Source organism: Bactrocera tryoni, chromosome 1 (genome assembly GCF_016617805.1).
Source record: "Bactrocera tryoni isolate S06 chromosome 1, CSIRO_BtryS06_freeze2, whole genome shotgun sequence".
Classification (NCBI taxonomy): Eukaryota; Metazoa; Arthropoda; class Insecta; order Diptera; family Tephritidae; genus Bactrocera; species Bactrocera tryoni.
Window position 1 is genome coordinate 49,751,971 of NC_052499.1, and position 17,109 is coordinate 49,769,079.

The 17,109-nt window shown below is 34.7% G+C and overlaps 1 protein-coding gene across 1 annotated transcript in view; it reads left to right on the forward strand.

Annotated features, from left to right (window-relative positions):
- Positions 1-17,109, forward strand: part of LOC120766586 (probable serine/threonine-protein kinase yakA) — a 250,698-nt gene that overhangs the window by 86,724 nt on the left and 146,865 nt on the right. The window contains exon 3 of the mRNA XM_040092186.1: positions 1,643-1,688. The gene's annotated coding sequence lies outside the window, so the exon portion shown is untranslated. The remainder of the gene's footprint in view (positions 1-1,642; positions 1,689-17,109) is intronic.

Consider the following 17,109-nt stretch of genomic DNA (forward strand, 5'->3'; position numbering starts at 1 on the left):
GACAGATCACGCGTGAATTCTGTACTGTTATTCGTCCAATTTTCTCACGAAAATTCACATTCTGTAAATAATGTGTTTCGCACGCTGCGCTCAACTTATGGTCAACATAATCGGCCTACTGAGCGTGCTATTTCCAAAATCTGAAGACCCAGTATTCCTTTTTGGATAACACTCGACAGAAGAGACCATGTCCAGTACGCAGTAAAGAAATTATAGCAAACGTAGATAAGAGTTTACTCGAAGACCGTCGAATCGACGCCGCTCGCGGCAACATGGACTGCGTTTGGACCGACTTGGCGCATTTTACGTCGAGATCTTAAATTAAAAGCATACCAAATACAACTTGTGCAAGAACTGAAACCGCTCGACCTTCTTAAGCGACACCGCTTCGCTCTGTCGGCTCTTGAAAAGTCCAAGAAGGTTCGACGTTTACGAACAAAGATTTTGTTTTAACATTTTGTTTTAAAATTGGTAAAACTTTTAACGAACCGTTTCAATTGATGAAACAAGTTTATGGCGCTGATTGCCTATCCCGCAGCGTCCCGAGTGGTTTCAACGTTTTCAAAGTGGTCGTGAGGACATATGTAAATGACGATCAACATGTGGGCCAATCAAAATCCGTGATCACCGGAAATTCCAACGAAACTGTGCGTGAATTCATCAAAATTCAGACGAAATCATCATTGAAATTCGTGGAAATGGAATTGAACATCTCCAAAACATCGATTTATCGCATTTTGACCGAACATTTGTGCTTAAGAAAGGTGTGTGCACGGTTTGTTCCGCACAAATTGACTGACGACCAAAAATTGCTCAGAACCCAACATCCGAAGGACACTTTGTGACCGATTATTTGACCAAAAACCACATTTTAACCATTAACCACTCCCCGTATTCACTTGATATGGCACCGTGCGACTTCTTCCTTTTCGGAAAAATGCATTTGCTCATGAAAGGAAAGCGTTATGCAGACGTAGAGGCCATTAAAAAGACTTGGACCGTCATACTGGTGGCCATACCGGCCAACGAGCTAAAACACTCGCTTGACATGCTTTTGGACCGTGCATAAAGCTGTATTGAAGCAGAAGGAGACTATTTAATTTTGCCGAAAAAACCATTTGTTTTGTTTTCTTTTTGTTAAAGGCCTGTTTACTTTGAGAGAATACTGGGCCGGTCGATTGGCCATCACATCGTTAGACTGTTTTCTGTGGGGATATGTGAAGGCTAAAGTCTACGCGGACAATATCGTTTCGATTCAGGCCTTAGAGCAGAATAGCACGCCTGTCATTCGCCAGTTACCAGTCAAAATGCTAGAGCGAGTCATCGAAGGTAGGCTCGGCATATGGACCATCTGAGACGTAGGCGCGGCCGACATTTGAAAGAGATAATCTTCAAAACTAAATGCCAAAGAATGTACTTTTGAATGATAATAAACATTCCCCATTAAATTTAGAGTTGCCGCGTTTTTCCTTCTTGACAAAAAGTTTCCTATCTATGTTTATAATATTTTATATTACAAAATTGTAGATTTAATAATAATATTTTATACGAAATCATACTCTTACAATAAATAGCGAAATATTAGCTCATTCACTATAAAAACCGATTACTTTTATAATAATGAATATTGTTCTCTTTACAGATTCTTTTTCACACTTCATGAGACGGTGATTCATTACACTTAAAAGGTACGTCTAATTTATTTATTTTTTCGAACTCGTTTTTACCAATTTTTGGAAGGAAATTTAAACTAAATTTAATATATACCGTTATTTTACACATTTGTATGCACCAAGTGGCCCACATCTACTATATTTACAAAGTGTGTCCGCAGCTGATGATGGAAAATGTAAACAAAATCACCGATTTTTAAGCACAAATATTTATCAACCTGAATTTCGGCCAAAGAAAGCAATTTCACTCAAAATGTGTAAAATTGAAAAAAAGAGGAATAAATTTACATTCACGCTTCATTGTGTGCCACAGGGTGCGCGAACATTTAGTTGAGGTGTTGCATATGTAGGTGCTCACAAATATACATATATATGTATTTATGTATGTATGTTAACGTCTGTATATAATGAATATGTTATATATGGGCTTTAATGCCTACCAGCGCACGCTTGCTCGCCTTTGTGAGCTGTTGTCGAATGCCTTCGCACAATTTTATGGTAATTACAGTTAAGTGGAAAAATTTCAATGGCCAGCAACAATGTAAGCTGGTCTGCCATAAATGAGAAGCGCATAAACAAAAGTTGAAATATATGCCCAATTTCGTATGGGTGACTTGTACTGCACGCCCAATCGTTCACGCATACAAATACACATGCACACATACGCACCCATAGAAGTGAAAATAATTTATACAAATCAGGTCCCCAAAAAGCTACAATTTCTCACGAGTCGCGTGTACAACAAGTCCATATGTTGCATGCCGCATACAAAATACATTTTTGACAGACAATTTGCTGGTGGCTGGCTGGTGGACAGCACAACAAAACGACGCTGTTGTTGTTTGTTTGTTGCTTTGCATTTGTTGTTTTGCTGTTGGTACTCGCTGTTGATAGTAAAAGTTATTGACATAGTTGTCATGCATGTACGTGTATGTGTATGTACGTATGTGTTTTTGTTATTGTTGTAACTTTCTTTTTTGTGTGTCTGACAAGCGAACTGCATTTGTACAACTTTAAATGTTGTCCAATGCCCAGAAAGCGACTTATGTGATTAGGCACGCAAGTAGATACATACTTACGCACACTCATACATACATACATACACAAAAACATTTACCAATATTGTTACATACATACATATTTATTTACTAATTACAAAAATAGCGCTCAAATTTCTTTTCGTGTTGTTGTTGTCTAATGCATTCAATAGGAAAAATGATGAAATTTCTTCACAAAAAATATTTTCAGATAAGCGTCTGAGCACTTAAACACATAAACGAGTATAATAATGGGTTGTCAAAAAAGTCTTGCGGTATTTTTATTGAATTTTTTTTAATGAAATTCTAATGAATTTTTGATGACTCATGCCCAGCTCTTGACCGATGCTACGGCTGCTACTATGCCGGTCTCTTTCGACCAATTCAGCGATTTTATCGCAATTTTCGACGACAGGCCTTCCGGAGCGTGGCGCATCTTCGACCACTTCTACACCAGAACGAAAACGTTGAAACCATCGTTGTGCGGTGGAAATGGAAACTGTATCGGGTCCATAAACTGCACAAATTTTATTGGCGGCTTGAGATGCATTTTTGCTTTTATCGTAGTTGTACTGTAAAATATGCCGTATTTTCTTTTTATTTTGCTCCATTTTTGCGACGCTATAACTCACGAATGACTTAAAAGAAACGATTATCAATCAAACACGTGTTAGCGCGTGAAATGAGCTTTTAAAAAAGGTATAGCATGACCCGATGCGACGAGCAGTCACTGAAAGCAAGTTTCCTGGTTCATTTCCATATGTTTTCAGTAGAACCTAATAAGTGATCTAGTGACTGATGTCTAAAACATAATAAAATTATGGAGAGAACACTTCTCAGCCTACTGAATGGCACTGAAACCATAACGCCAGGAGAAGGCGAACCCGATTCCCCAATCGATGACGATGGAGCAGACGTTCTATTGCCCGACCATGAAGAAATTCGAATAGCAATTACTTGTCTGAAGAACAACAAAGCTGCAAAGGCTAAAACTAGAACTACGCGCTTTCAGCGCCAACTATCGAAAATACCGCAAGACTATTTTGACAACCGAATATATACATATATACAGAAATATTAGAAAATAAGAAAAAACTTTAACTTCGGCTACACCAGAGCTATAATACCCAGATGAATTTGTATGGCAGCTGTATGCTATAGTGATCCGCTCTGAGAAATTTGTTTGAAGATTGCACCGTTACGTCAGGTTAGGTTAGTCTGGTGGGCTTACTAGGTCCATTAACTAATTTTAACAGACTTTGTGGCCTCACTATCGATACCTCATCATTCCGAGATGCTTAGAGCGTCGTCTTGCCAATGGGGAACAAGTGCACAAAAGTTGCTCCATTGTTTCCCTGCTGATTTGATCTAGACATTTCCTGCAGTCTTCTCGATCTGTTAACCCCATTGAGCGGACAGTGACCAGTTAATATTCCGATCATGTTCCTACAGTCTCTTCTATTGAGTTCCAATAAGAATTTTTTGTACTTCCGATCTACCGTTTTGCACATGACTTTTGCAGTTTTGCACCTAGGTAGCTCGTTCCATTGGTTTTTGACTTTCTTTACCATGCTTCTGTCTAGATCATCGTCTAGTCAATGCCACGCCAAAGTTGACCACGTTTCCGGGTGTTAGCAGCAGTTTGCTGTCAAAGACTACCTCAAGGTATTTGATGTGGTCCTTGAGAGATAGTTGTGTTCCATTTATCGAAGCGAACCTCCATAGAGGAATTTTGTTCTTTCTTGTGAACACAAGTAGATGGTCTTCACAGTTTCCCCAGACCCGCTTGCGATACGCAATTCTGGACTGTTTTGAGAGTAGTAGCCATTGCCTTTCAAGTTCCTCCACCTTGCAGAGTACCTCTACAGACTTACTTGATCATACTAGAGTCGTTCCATTATGTCTTTATCTTTCTAGGGGTCAAGTGGCTTTTGATCCAGCGTCGTATAGCAGGATCACCACTTATTGACTGGATACTATTCAGAATAGACTACGTAGAAACTTTGTTGAACGCTCCAGAAATATCCAGGAATGCTCCAACAGCATATTCCTTATATTCAAGAACCCTTTCGATATTAAATAAGGAGTACATTTTCTACTGATCTGCCTTTCGTATACCTGTAAGCATGCTGTGCCTTGGATAAGCTTCTAGGAGGAGCTAATGTGCACGTCCAAGATTTTCTATAGTGTTTTCAGTTAGAAGGAAATTAACCTTAAAGGCCTTAACCTTTTTCAAGGAGGTTGGGTGGTTGCTTCCTACTTTCGAATTTCATGCATACCCTAAAATCGCGATGCACCGTTGCCTTGGACAATATTCTGTACCAAATTTTGGAATGCCGTATCATCAGATAAAAAAATTTTCCTCATATGGACTTAATTTTGACCGCTCTGTTTGTATGTGTGTTAGCTATATGATATAGTGGTCCTATAGTAAGCAGCTTCTTTGACGAGGAATGGATATGTGCAAAAATTCAGAATGATATCTCAAAACCTGAGATACTACTGTATGAACTGATAGACAGGCGGACAGAGAGGTGAACATGGCTGAATCGACGCAGCTCGTCATTTATACGAGTATATATATTTTATAGGGCCTCTGACTTTTCTTTTTGAATGTAATAAATGTCGTGGCTTACTGAATAAACCCTGTTCAGGGTATAAAAAAATGTGGTATGGTGACAATGGAAGAAGCTCAAAAGTTCAATAAAATAGCCGTATAACGATAAGAGTCATAAAATTGTATAAAATATGAGCTGCGTTAAGCGGGCGTGTGGCATGCGCACATGTACTATACGTATGTATGTATCATGAACAGTCTTTTTTGGTCTTGCCTTTAAGTGCAATAAGCTAAAGGTCAGTGCAATAAACTGAAAGCTTTTAATGCTTATCACAAATTTGATGCGAAGACAATGTGAAAATATGCTTTGTTGTTGTCATTTCACGCTTTAAAGCTCACTTTCGTGTTAAAGGCAATATCAAGTGCTTTAATATCTACAGTAAAACCTCCATAGAATGGACAACAGGATGTTAATTTTAATAAGCATAACTTTTTCGAAGAATGAAGTGGCATAAAAATCTTTTCTTGAAACTAAAAACTTGTTTATATATTTTTTTATATTTATTATTAGCATCAGAAATCCAATTTTTCACACAAAGAGCCTTGCTTCGATATACATACATTGACATGCATGACTTCACTCTATAAGCTTGAGTCTGAGCTATATTTTTAACTAAAAATCAATAGGCTCTTAAGCATATTTTAAATACCTTTTTCGCAGGCCTTTGGGCAATTAAATATTCAATCAATATATTCTATATCGGTGTAATAAATTTTATACGCCCTGAAACATGCTAGAAAAACGTTGCTTACATTTCGGAGTCGTGTATAAAAATTAAATATATCAAGGCATACCTCTTTGCTGGTACTCAGTTATTTTACAGTACCATTAGTGGTTTTTCTGCTGGCTTTGCATATTTACGGTACAATGTCACTTAGTATATCATGCATTTTTGAGTTCTTCGGCCAATCTTCTTTATATAACAAAGTAACCTCAAATCTATCTCTGGGTTAAGACTCACATTTCGTGTTTATCCTACCGTCCACATTCAAATTTGTTCAGGCTTTCCTTTATAAATTTGTCGTTATTTTGTTGGCATCTGAATTTTTCCTCAGGAAAAGCGCTTTTGTTTAAGAAATCGGGAAAATGAGTCTGCAAAATATTTTTAAAGCTTTTAAAATGATTCAACAAAATCTTTTTTATGTTAATATGAGCTTTTGATAAATTTTTTTATAAGTAATGACCGAAATTTAAGCATTTAAGGGAATTCTAATAATAAAAAAAAGTATTTTTTTCAGTTATTTTTAAAAAAATGTTTTTAAAATTACTATTTGTACAATTTTTTGTATTTAAAAATACAAATTTATAAGCATTTAAATAACACAATTATTTTTTTATTTTTTAATAAAAAATAATTTTTTTATGGTGTAAAATTATTCTTTCAACATAATATTTTTTTTTATTTTACATATTAATATTTTTCCATTGAAAAAGTTATTTTTCAAAGGAATGTGTTTTATAATCTTTTACAGTGAATATTTGTTAAATTTTTTAGTAAATAATAATGGAAATTTATAAGCATTTAGGGGTATGGTAATAATTTTTAATTTTTTTATTTAAAAAAATATTGCTTTAAAAATTTTGATTTATAGGTTTTTAAGATGATTATTTGTAAAAAATCTTTTTTATTTAAAAATAGAAGTTTATGAGCATTTAAGAAAAATTTGTTGTTATTTAAAAAATTGTTTATAATAATTTAAATAGGTATTTAAATTTGTAAGCTTTTAAAGTTATAATTTGTTCAATTTTTTGTTAAGAAAAAGAGTGGGAATTCGTATGGAATCAAAACATGTAATTATTTTTTTTAAATATTGTTTTATAAAAAAATTAGTTTTTAAGATTTAAAAAATTATTCTTTCTACAAAATCTTTTTGCTTTATAAAAAATAATTAAAAATCAATGTTTTTTTTATAAAAAAGTGAAAATTTATAAGCATTTAAGAAAATTAAGTTATTAATTTTAAATTATTTCCAGAATATTAAAATTTATAAACTTTTAAAACTAAAAGCGTTTAAAAAATAAAATAATTTTTTTTTTAAATTTTGTTTTATACTATATAATTTTTTTTTATATTTTAAAATTATTATTCCTACAAAATCGTTTTTCTTTGCAAAAAATTAAGTTTTTAAGCTTTTAAGATAATAATTTGGTCAACATAATTTTTTTTTATAGAAAAGTAAAAGTTTATAAGTATTTAAAGAAATACAGTTATTATTTATTAATTATTTTATTAACAAAATAAAATTGTAAGCGTTAAAACTATTATTTGTTAATTTTTTTATAAAAAGTATAAATTTCGAAGCATTTAAAAATTATAATTTTTTAATATATAGTATTATAGTTTTTTGAAAAATTAATTTTTAAAATTTTAAATTTATGTCTTCTATAAAATCTTCTTTCTAATAATAATTAAATGTTTAAGCTTTTAAGATACTAATAATAGTATAATGTTTTTGTTTATAAAAAGTAAAAATATTCTTAAAAGTTAAAGTATTAAGCTTTTAAAAAATAGTAAAAATTTAAAATATTTACTTATATTAAAAATATAAAAATAATTTAATTCTAATTTTATATTAAAAGTATAAAATTAATATTTAAAAATTAATTTTTATATTAAAAACAGTTTTTATACAATTAATTTTTTAAACTTTTAACATAATAATTTTTTTCACAATAATTTTTTTTTTTATAAATAAAAAAATTATAACCATTTAAGAAAATATTAAAAATTTAAATTTTTTATATTTAAAATATTTCTTTATAAAATTAAATTTTTAAGCCTTTAAGCAAAATAATTCGTTCATAATTATTTTTTTCTTAATTAAAAAATAGAAATTTATAAAATTTAAAAATTTTATTTTTTTAATATTGTTATTTAGTATTGTTATAGAAAATTAATTGAATATGCTTATATTTTTTTTGTTTAAAAAGTAAAAATAATTTTTTTTTTTTAAATCGCTCTTTGCTGTTTTTGGTTCGAGTGAAAAAAATGAAACTCACCAATCACTCACCACTAACTCTTACGCATGCAAACATGCGTTTCTACTTATGCTACATACATACACACATACATATGAGTTATTTCATATGAAAACAATAAAAAGAAAATTTTTTTATTTATTTATTTGGGAGCAGCGGTTGAGCTTTTATTGTCCCAGGCGTAAATATTTGTTCGATCTTGCATGCGCTGAACCCAATGGAAAGGAAAACGATTTAAAGCGACGCATAAGCACACACACACACACACAGATGCATGGAATTACATACAAACATATAATAATATATAGACAGATAAAAAGTGCCTCATATGCGCTTCGTTACCGTTGTGTCTTTTATTTGATTTGCCAATGAAGCGCTTGCTGCTGCATTCAATCCAGTTTAGTTTTGATTGCTGATTGATTTGTTGCGTGCCGTTTGTGTTTGTTTTTCTTTTTGTTGTAAGCACAGAATTCAATTTACGATGCATCACTCGCAGCGATACTCAAATAAATATTCCAATTTCCTAAAAAATCAACCAATCGCCTATTTACATGCAATCGCTGGCGGCCGTTTCTAGGCTGTGAGGCAGTGCACTGTGTCTGCGTGTGTCTGCGCTCGTTTGTATATGTGGATGTTGGTGTCTGATGTGTGTGTTAGTGTCTGGTGTATTGCAGCGTAAACTTTCACTGATTGCCGCCACAAGCAAAGCAATAATTGTAATATCAACCACAACAATTTCGGCCTGACCGCCGCACACCCACCGCCGCGGCGCCACCAACCTCAACATGTTGCAGCCAGCTGCTGCAGTTTACACAAATACAACAAAAAAAAAAAAAAAATAGAAAATCTCTTCTATGCCGAGCATGTGGAATTTTGTGTGTTTTGGCTTTGCAATTGATTGATTTTGACGGCCAATATTTATGTGTGTGTCTGTGCATAACGGCACATGTCATAGTTTACAAGCTCATGCTGGCAAATTTGAACAAATGCAAACGCATATAGTATGTATGTATGTATGTATGTTTGTATGTGTGTGTAAGCAAAAACAAGTTTAAGAGAATGTTTCGCATGCTTGTTAGTGTATGTGTGTTGCTGTGCGTGTGTTTCCTGGCAAACAAGCACAGTGATTTGTCGCTCTGCTTGCGTATAAATGATTGATGTGTTTGATTGAATGAGAGCGGCAGCAACAGTTTTCTTGCAACAATGCATGCATGTGCCGCGAAATTTGCGAAATTTCGATTTAGAATATCTTTGTGGATGGAATTTCTAGGTTCTCGCCGAAATGATATGAACTTGAATATTATCTGAAGAGCCCTATTCATACAAATTCTGATGGATAATTTTTTGGTTAGAAAATTTGGAAATAATGTTGCAACCAGTTTCAGAGGCTTATAATACAGCATGCCCTTCTGAACCCGCCAAATACCGAGCTTGGCGTCATAAATATTTGGTTTCGTCGCTGATTTGGTTGGTTGATCAGATCTCACATATACATGAGCCAAAAAGTAGTAAGACTTTGTTCATAATTTTAAAATTTTGAATTTATTCTTCAAAATCTATGCCGTCCCCCTCAAAGGAATCCCCTTTAGCAACAAAACACTTCTGCCAATGTTTTTTTCTAATTCTCTAAATAGTTGTTGAATTCAATTTCCTAAATAGCATACACTTCGATTCACGTTTAGTGTGTTCAATTAACTGAAAACGGTTTCCCCGAAGCGGTCGTTTATTATTGTTTGGAAATTTGACAAAAAACTCACGCAGATTCAATGCATTATGCGACGATGCATTATCGTAGTGTAAAAACAAAGAGTTGCTGGCCCATAATTCTGACCATTTTTTGCAAATGACGCATAGCACTTAAGGTAGTAGTCTGGTAACTTGGGTTCAAAAAATCGAAATTTTTTTTTGCTTAATTTGAAAGTACAATATCTTGAGAATATACTGTGAAAATTTCAGACAGAAATTCGAAATATTTCGGGAGTTATAACGAGTTTCCTAGAGCACCTCGGAGTCCTCTCTCTCGGAGTTGTTGAACTTTAAACGCGTTTTTCTCGAAACATTGCTTTTCTGGTCGGTCCGTGTCCTAACTATTTTTCTACTGAACCAATTGCTTTCAAATTTTAACAGGCTGGTCAGTACTGACGAGAATTTTTTTTTATTTTACAACCCTTTCTTTGCTAAAATAAAAGGACTTTTTTTACAAAGTCCGCCATTTTGTTATTTACCCTTGAAATTTATTATATTTGACTTCAGATAACATCAAGAGCCAAAATCTCCCGGGCCACTAACGTGCATTTTTTTTGAAGTTCCAACTTCCAGTGACAATAATGATAATAATAACGTTCAAATTTTTTCAAAAAAAAAAAAATTCAATATTCGTCTGTTTTCGGGTCGTAAGCATAGATCCAAGACTCATCCCTGGTAATAATATGTTTCATGAGATCCTGGTAGTCGGATAGCATTGCTTCACAGACGTTAGCGCAACGCTGGTTTACGAAAAAATTGAGTGATTTTGAAACTAATCGTATTTTCTAAGTCCCAAATGATCTTTCAAAATAGTTTTCAGTGATCCTTCTGATATCACAACACTGCCAGTAAGATCTCTGACTGCTAGTCGTCAATTCGCAGGCACCAATTCCCTTATTTTTTTTGACGTATTGATCATCAGTTAATTTTGATAGCCATCCTGGACATGGTTCGTCGTCCACGCCTTTTCGATCCGCTTTGAATAATTTGTACCAATCAAAAATACTTGCTCGTGACAAACAATTATCACCGAAGGCCTTTTCCATCATTCAAAATTTAAGTGTTTCTTAGGTTAAAAAATGATCAAGAGCAAGAATTTCCAACATCTCAAAGATCCGGTATCTCTAAGAATTCTTCTTATGTTAACTATTCCCATTACAATCTTTTCAACGTAAGCGTTTTTTCTGTGTGTTCAGTCAGGTTTGCCATTTGATCATGTCATGCTTCACGTGGATACAACACTCAGAAATTATTCAAGATTATCACGAAAATTCAAGCTCTTCGAAAAATTCATATTTTCGCGTACTATACTACATCGTTTTTCAAGTGACGCTAGTGGCGTGAGTCAAATACTCATGTTCTTTTGATTTTTTTATTTTTATTTATTTTTTTTGTTTTTAAAGTGAAGGGAAGCATCAGAAGCTGTAGTGCGGAACTTCAATCCGCTAAACTTAACCTACTCTAAACTCCAGATTAAGTATCTCTTTGTGGGAGTGCGAAGACATTTATGTCTCGTCTATGGCATGGACCGACGAACGCCTAATCTGCTCTATATGCCGCAAGTTTTCTCATGATTGAGGTTGCCGCTTCGCTGACAGCTTTCCACCTCTCAGTGGACTGATATATGAGTGTCCAAATCTTCCGCCGTAAAACTACTACCGACTGCAGTTTTAATTTTTTCCTTTTTACTTAAAAAAAAGAAAAGAATACATGCTGAGAGTCTTCAAAGGACAATTCGGACTACTGTCTTGCTGAAATCGGTACATGTAACTTCTAAAGCACCTATGTCTACTCAGTACTTGGGTTAAGTGGAAATTCATGTCCTCATGTCGTTTGTCGATCCAGGAATGGATGTCCCGTAGCAGTCTGTGGGTCCACCGTCCTTTGAGTGAGGTTTGCCATCGCTGCTGTCATATTGTTAAGCTTTTGACTCTATCTTCTCTTTTGGCTCGTCTTGACGGTTATGATAAATTCTATATCCGTGCGAATTCGACATTTTGGATGTCAATGGGCATCACACTGGCTATTTGTTCAGCAGCGCCACTTGATATTGTCCGGAAAGTACTGATAACTCATAAAACATAACCGATCTCATTACGTTTGCTAGTAAAAATCGCCGACTGGAACTTAAGCACCCTTTTTTTGTCATCATTCTTGATAAGGCATTTTGGATTTAATTCGCTTTACCTGCAGTGTATTCTGGGTGATCCTTAAATTTGAGTCGTGAGTCTATTATTACTTCCAGATAGTTACTTTAGTTGTGGCTGTGAATGAATCGCATACTCCGCTATGGACTGTATGCAACAGCTGTCAAATTGACAGAGTTGACATATTGAAATCAATATTTTCATTATCGCCTCACTTTCGATAGCTTTCCAATTTCTTCTAGCTATCAGACGGCACTTGCTAATAGAGAAATTAAAGTAGATAAATTTCCATTTCCTCGATAAATGTTACATATACACACATACATCCATTAACAACAATAAATCAGAGCTTTTATGACGTTTTCATAATTCAGCACATTGTGTCATGAAACTAGTGACGGGAAGTTCAATTATTAATTAGGACTGCAACAACAACAACGAAAACTGATGTAATGACAAACTGGCTGAAAACAAATTGCTGAAAACAACAATAAAACGGACACAATAACAATGTGAAACAAGTTTAACAAAAGCAAAATCAAATATATAAAACGAAAATATTAACAACAACAACTAAGCAACAAAATGAATATTGTTAGGCATGCGTCAGGTGTGGCGTTGACATGCACATGAATTTGCAACAGATGTGGCAACACAGGTGTACAAAGACACACACACACAAACAAATAAGCTATGTAATATTAGCGCAAAATTTGAAACTCATTTAACCGCAGCCAGCTTAGCCGCCAACCAGCGAAATAATTAGAGCGCGAAAACTGCCAAACACGTGACAAGTGGAAATTTGTTGCAATCAACGGCGAGCGAAAAAACGCTTTCAGCACAAAATTTCGCAATTTCCAATTAATGTGTGTGTGTGTGTGTTTTCGTTGGTTACAGTCGATAAATAATAATTTCGGTTTTGCTAAAATGCTGTAATATCCGCAATCGCCCGCATCCCGCAGCCAGATATCAGTGCTCTGATAAATATTTGAGCATGTTGTGAGTAATATTAAAGTATTTTTCGCCAAAAATTGTTTTTAAATATTTATGCCAAAATCAAAATGCATTAAAATCCAGAATTAATTTCGAACAATCAAAATCAATACTCCGAACGCAAACCAACACACACACATATGTATATGTGTGTAAAATTATTGCAAATTTTCACTTAATATTTGTAATTTATGTGGCTATTGTTCATGTTTGGCGTTGTTTTGTGTTGGCTGTAGCAGCATTTGGAAATTCATTGCATATTTATAGGCGGTTATGGTCGGTTATTTGATTTGACCTTAATTACAGCGGTTTTACAAGTGTAATACCATGTGGTAGAAATTTTATATGCATATGTGTGTGCGCGTGTGTATCAAATTACAGTTATGTCCATTCGATACAATGTATTGCCATGAATATTCAATTACTTACCTATATGCATGAATGTATATGTATATATTCCTGGTTTTATGTATGTGCCTGTATGTGTTTGGGTATATGTATGTGTATGTGTGATTACGTCCTGCATTTGCGGCTGCTCGCATACCTTTTCCATGTATAATGCATGCATTTAGTAGCCAGTAAGATTAATTTCTAGATTACATATGCAATTTCTAAACTAAATTTACAAGGCGGCATTACATATGTACATACATAGATATTCCGATTAATGGCATATCAAGTATTCTATACCATCATGATAGAAACGTTCTAACTTTAAGTGCAATGTATGTTATATGTATGTTAAAATATACAATAATTAGGTAGGTAGGTAGGTAGGAAGGTAGAGTGGCTGTCTAACGACGCAGGTAAGCCTTTAGGAGGGCCACTTGAAGCGACAAAAGAAATCGCTTGTATGAGTGATATATGTACATATGCTATAGTCCGACCTGGGCGATTCCGACAAAAGATAAATATAACCACAAAATGCACCTATGAATTAAATTTCATTCAGATATCTCAAAAATTACGTAAAAATTTTTTAATCATAAAAAACTTAACTTCATTCAAAAAGCGTTTTCCTGAAACCTGACTTAGACTCCTATTCTCTAAGGCGATGTTGTTTAGAGTGATCCCATATACGCGATTTCCCCGATTTTTGGCTCACTGTAAATCAAACCGCTTTAATATAATATACATACATACATCTGATTAGTATTATAACATATTATAACGTAACTTAACATAACATAAAATACCATAACATAACATAACCTGACATAATATAACACAACATAAGATAACATAACATAACTTAACATAACATATCATAACATAACATAACATAACAAAACATAACATAACATAACATAACATAACATAACATAACATAACATAACATAACATAACATAACATAACATAACATAACATAACATAACATAACTTAACATAACATAATATAACATAACATAGCATAGCATAACATAATATAACTCAACATAACTTAACTTAACTTAACATAACATAAAAAATAACATAAAAACCGTATTCAGTTGTTACAGTGAGACGACCTTGCTATGTAATTAAAATTCTATTTTGTTTTAAGGCCGTGTGTTTGTGGTCTAAGAGTGGATCCTGCTCAGCCTAAGATCAGCTGTCACAAATGCCTGTGTCAATTTATCACAGGCTAATGCAGATGTTTTGCTTAAATCTAAAAAGACATTTTATTGCTAAGTTTGTGCTGTAGATCGGAGAAATTCAATACGTTTGCCGCCTGCGTCGCCAACAGTGCGCAATGCCCACCCTCTCAGTACTTCTACGGTAAATTTGCACCAACAAAGTGCTGATCAGTCATAAAAGGAATCAACGGAAGTTTTGTTGTAGCATTGTTTTTTAATAAAGGAAATTTGTTGCCAAATTCTCTCGTTGCTGTTGTTACTTCACTGGGAAGTGAAAATTCGAAGGCGCTCTCATTAATCAAACAATGACTCTCTGTTCATTATTATCTCCTACATCGCTCCTAAAAGCGGGAATTTTAAAACATAAAATTTTGCCGGTTTGGAAGGCTCAATTGTTAATTTTTTTATTACCTATACAAGCCTCTGAGGTACGATAAAAATTTCAGTTGTATTCATTGCTTACTTTGTCGTTAAGGTTAGACTTTTTTATGAGTTTGGCGATTTTCGCTTCTTAAAGAAATGAATCCAGTAATTTGTACGTGAATTCTTGGCCTAAAACAATACGGCCGCGATGTCCCAGCCATATTCGCGAAACATGGCTCCATGTGGCTTTTTCCTATTTTCAAAAATAAAGAGAACTTTAAAGAGCCCTCGCTTTACAAGATGAAAATCGCTGAAAAAGCTAAAGGCTATTACAAACTCCGATTTTGACAAGTGTTTCAAAGACTGGAAGAAGCCCTGATATATGTACCTAAGTGCAAAATGTTGAAAGAAAACTATTTTGAGGGCTACAGCATTAATTAATATAAACAAATTAATTAATTTTTTTATAAAAAACAAAATTGCCGTTATATTTTGAACACATCTCATATTCAACGGTGGACCACAACTTTAAATTTTTGCTGCTTGCATGTAATCATGAGAAATATCTTCCAGCAACACTACTTCGTCTCCACACCATTTCACAGCAATTACCCCGAACATATGCATCACAATATATACCCTCCACTACATGGCAATTTAAGCATTTCTAATGCCAAAACATGCCGCAAACATTTTCGCCCAATAAAAAAGCAATCACTCTTTCGCTTAATGCCGGCAATACAGATGTGTAATTGTTGCATAAATAAATGTGAGAACGAATGTTGCATGTTGGCACACGAAGTCAGCGCAGCAGAAAGCGAAGCAGCAGCAGCAAAGCGACCATAAATTTTTTTCACACCAAAGAAGTTGGAGAAAAAGCAGCACCTTTACCAAAAAAAAAATAACGGCAAAAAATGTAGCGCGTTTGTGGCAGCAACAATTTGTGGCAGCAAGTGCATGCAAAGCGCAGCTAGGCAACCGTGCAATAAATGACACAGCGTCGCAAATTGACTGCGCCACTTAGCGGCGTTGCTACAGTCGAACACAAGGGACACCCTTCGTCTTCGGCGTTCTCTTTGCCCGCTGTACGTGTTGGCAGCTCAATTTTCACCATTTGACATAAAATGTTGCAAGTAGTCAGCGCAATAAATGCCACAAAATAGTATGGCTGCATGTTTGCTGACAAGCGAGTACAACAGCTGTTTGCCACCGCGCCGTAATTGTACCGTTGTACGAGTTCCCAATGCACTTCCAGCTTTTTGTTTTCGTTGTTGTTGTTTTTCTTTACATTACCGTAATCCGTTGGAAATCTACTTTTCACTAGGCATTTATCTTCATTCGATTTGGTGATTTGCCCGCGCTGTCACTTCCGCTGTCGCTGTTGCGGCCGTCGAGTCAACGTCGCGTGATCAAATGTCTTCCAAATGTGGCAGTGATGTGATGTTTATGCGATTGATTTGTCGTCGCTTGTCGCCGCGTATGCTTCTGCTGCAGCTGCTGCTGCTTTTTAATGCAGCGCTTATTCTCTTGTCATTGCTATGGCAGCCGATCGTGCTACAACAACAACATGACATTATTCAAATAAGTTTTTGTTGTTTTCACATTTCACTGTTGTTTTGCTTTGTTGTTGTGATCTTCTCATTCATTTGTTTGCGGTTTCGATTTTCTCGTCGCCGGAAAGATGATGCGCTTCTATTGATCTTCACTTAAGCACTTGCCTACTTACTTATGTGCATACTTACGCACACATCGGGCCGACTTCGGCGATATGTGATATTTGTGGCAGCTGTGCTGCTGTGCGGTTTCTGCATTTGTGGTTGCAACGTGACAGCGTCTATCATTTGTGAATCGGCCGGTGGGACGGACAGTTGAGGAGATCATTATGTACATTAAGCACATCAAGGAAAGTGGGTCAAAAGGTGACTCTAGCATTTGT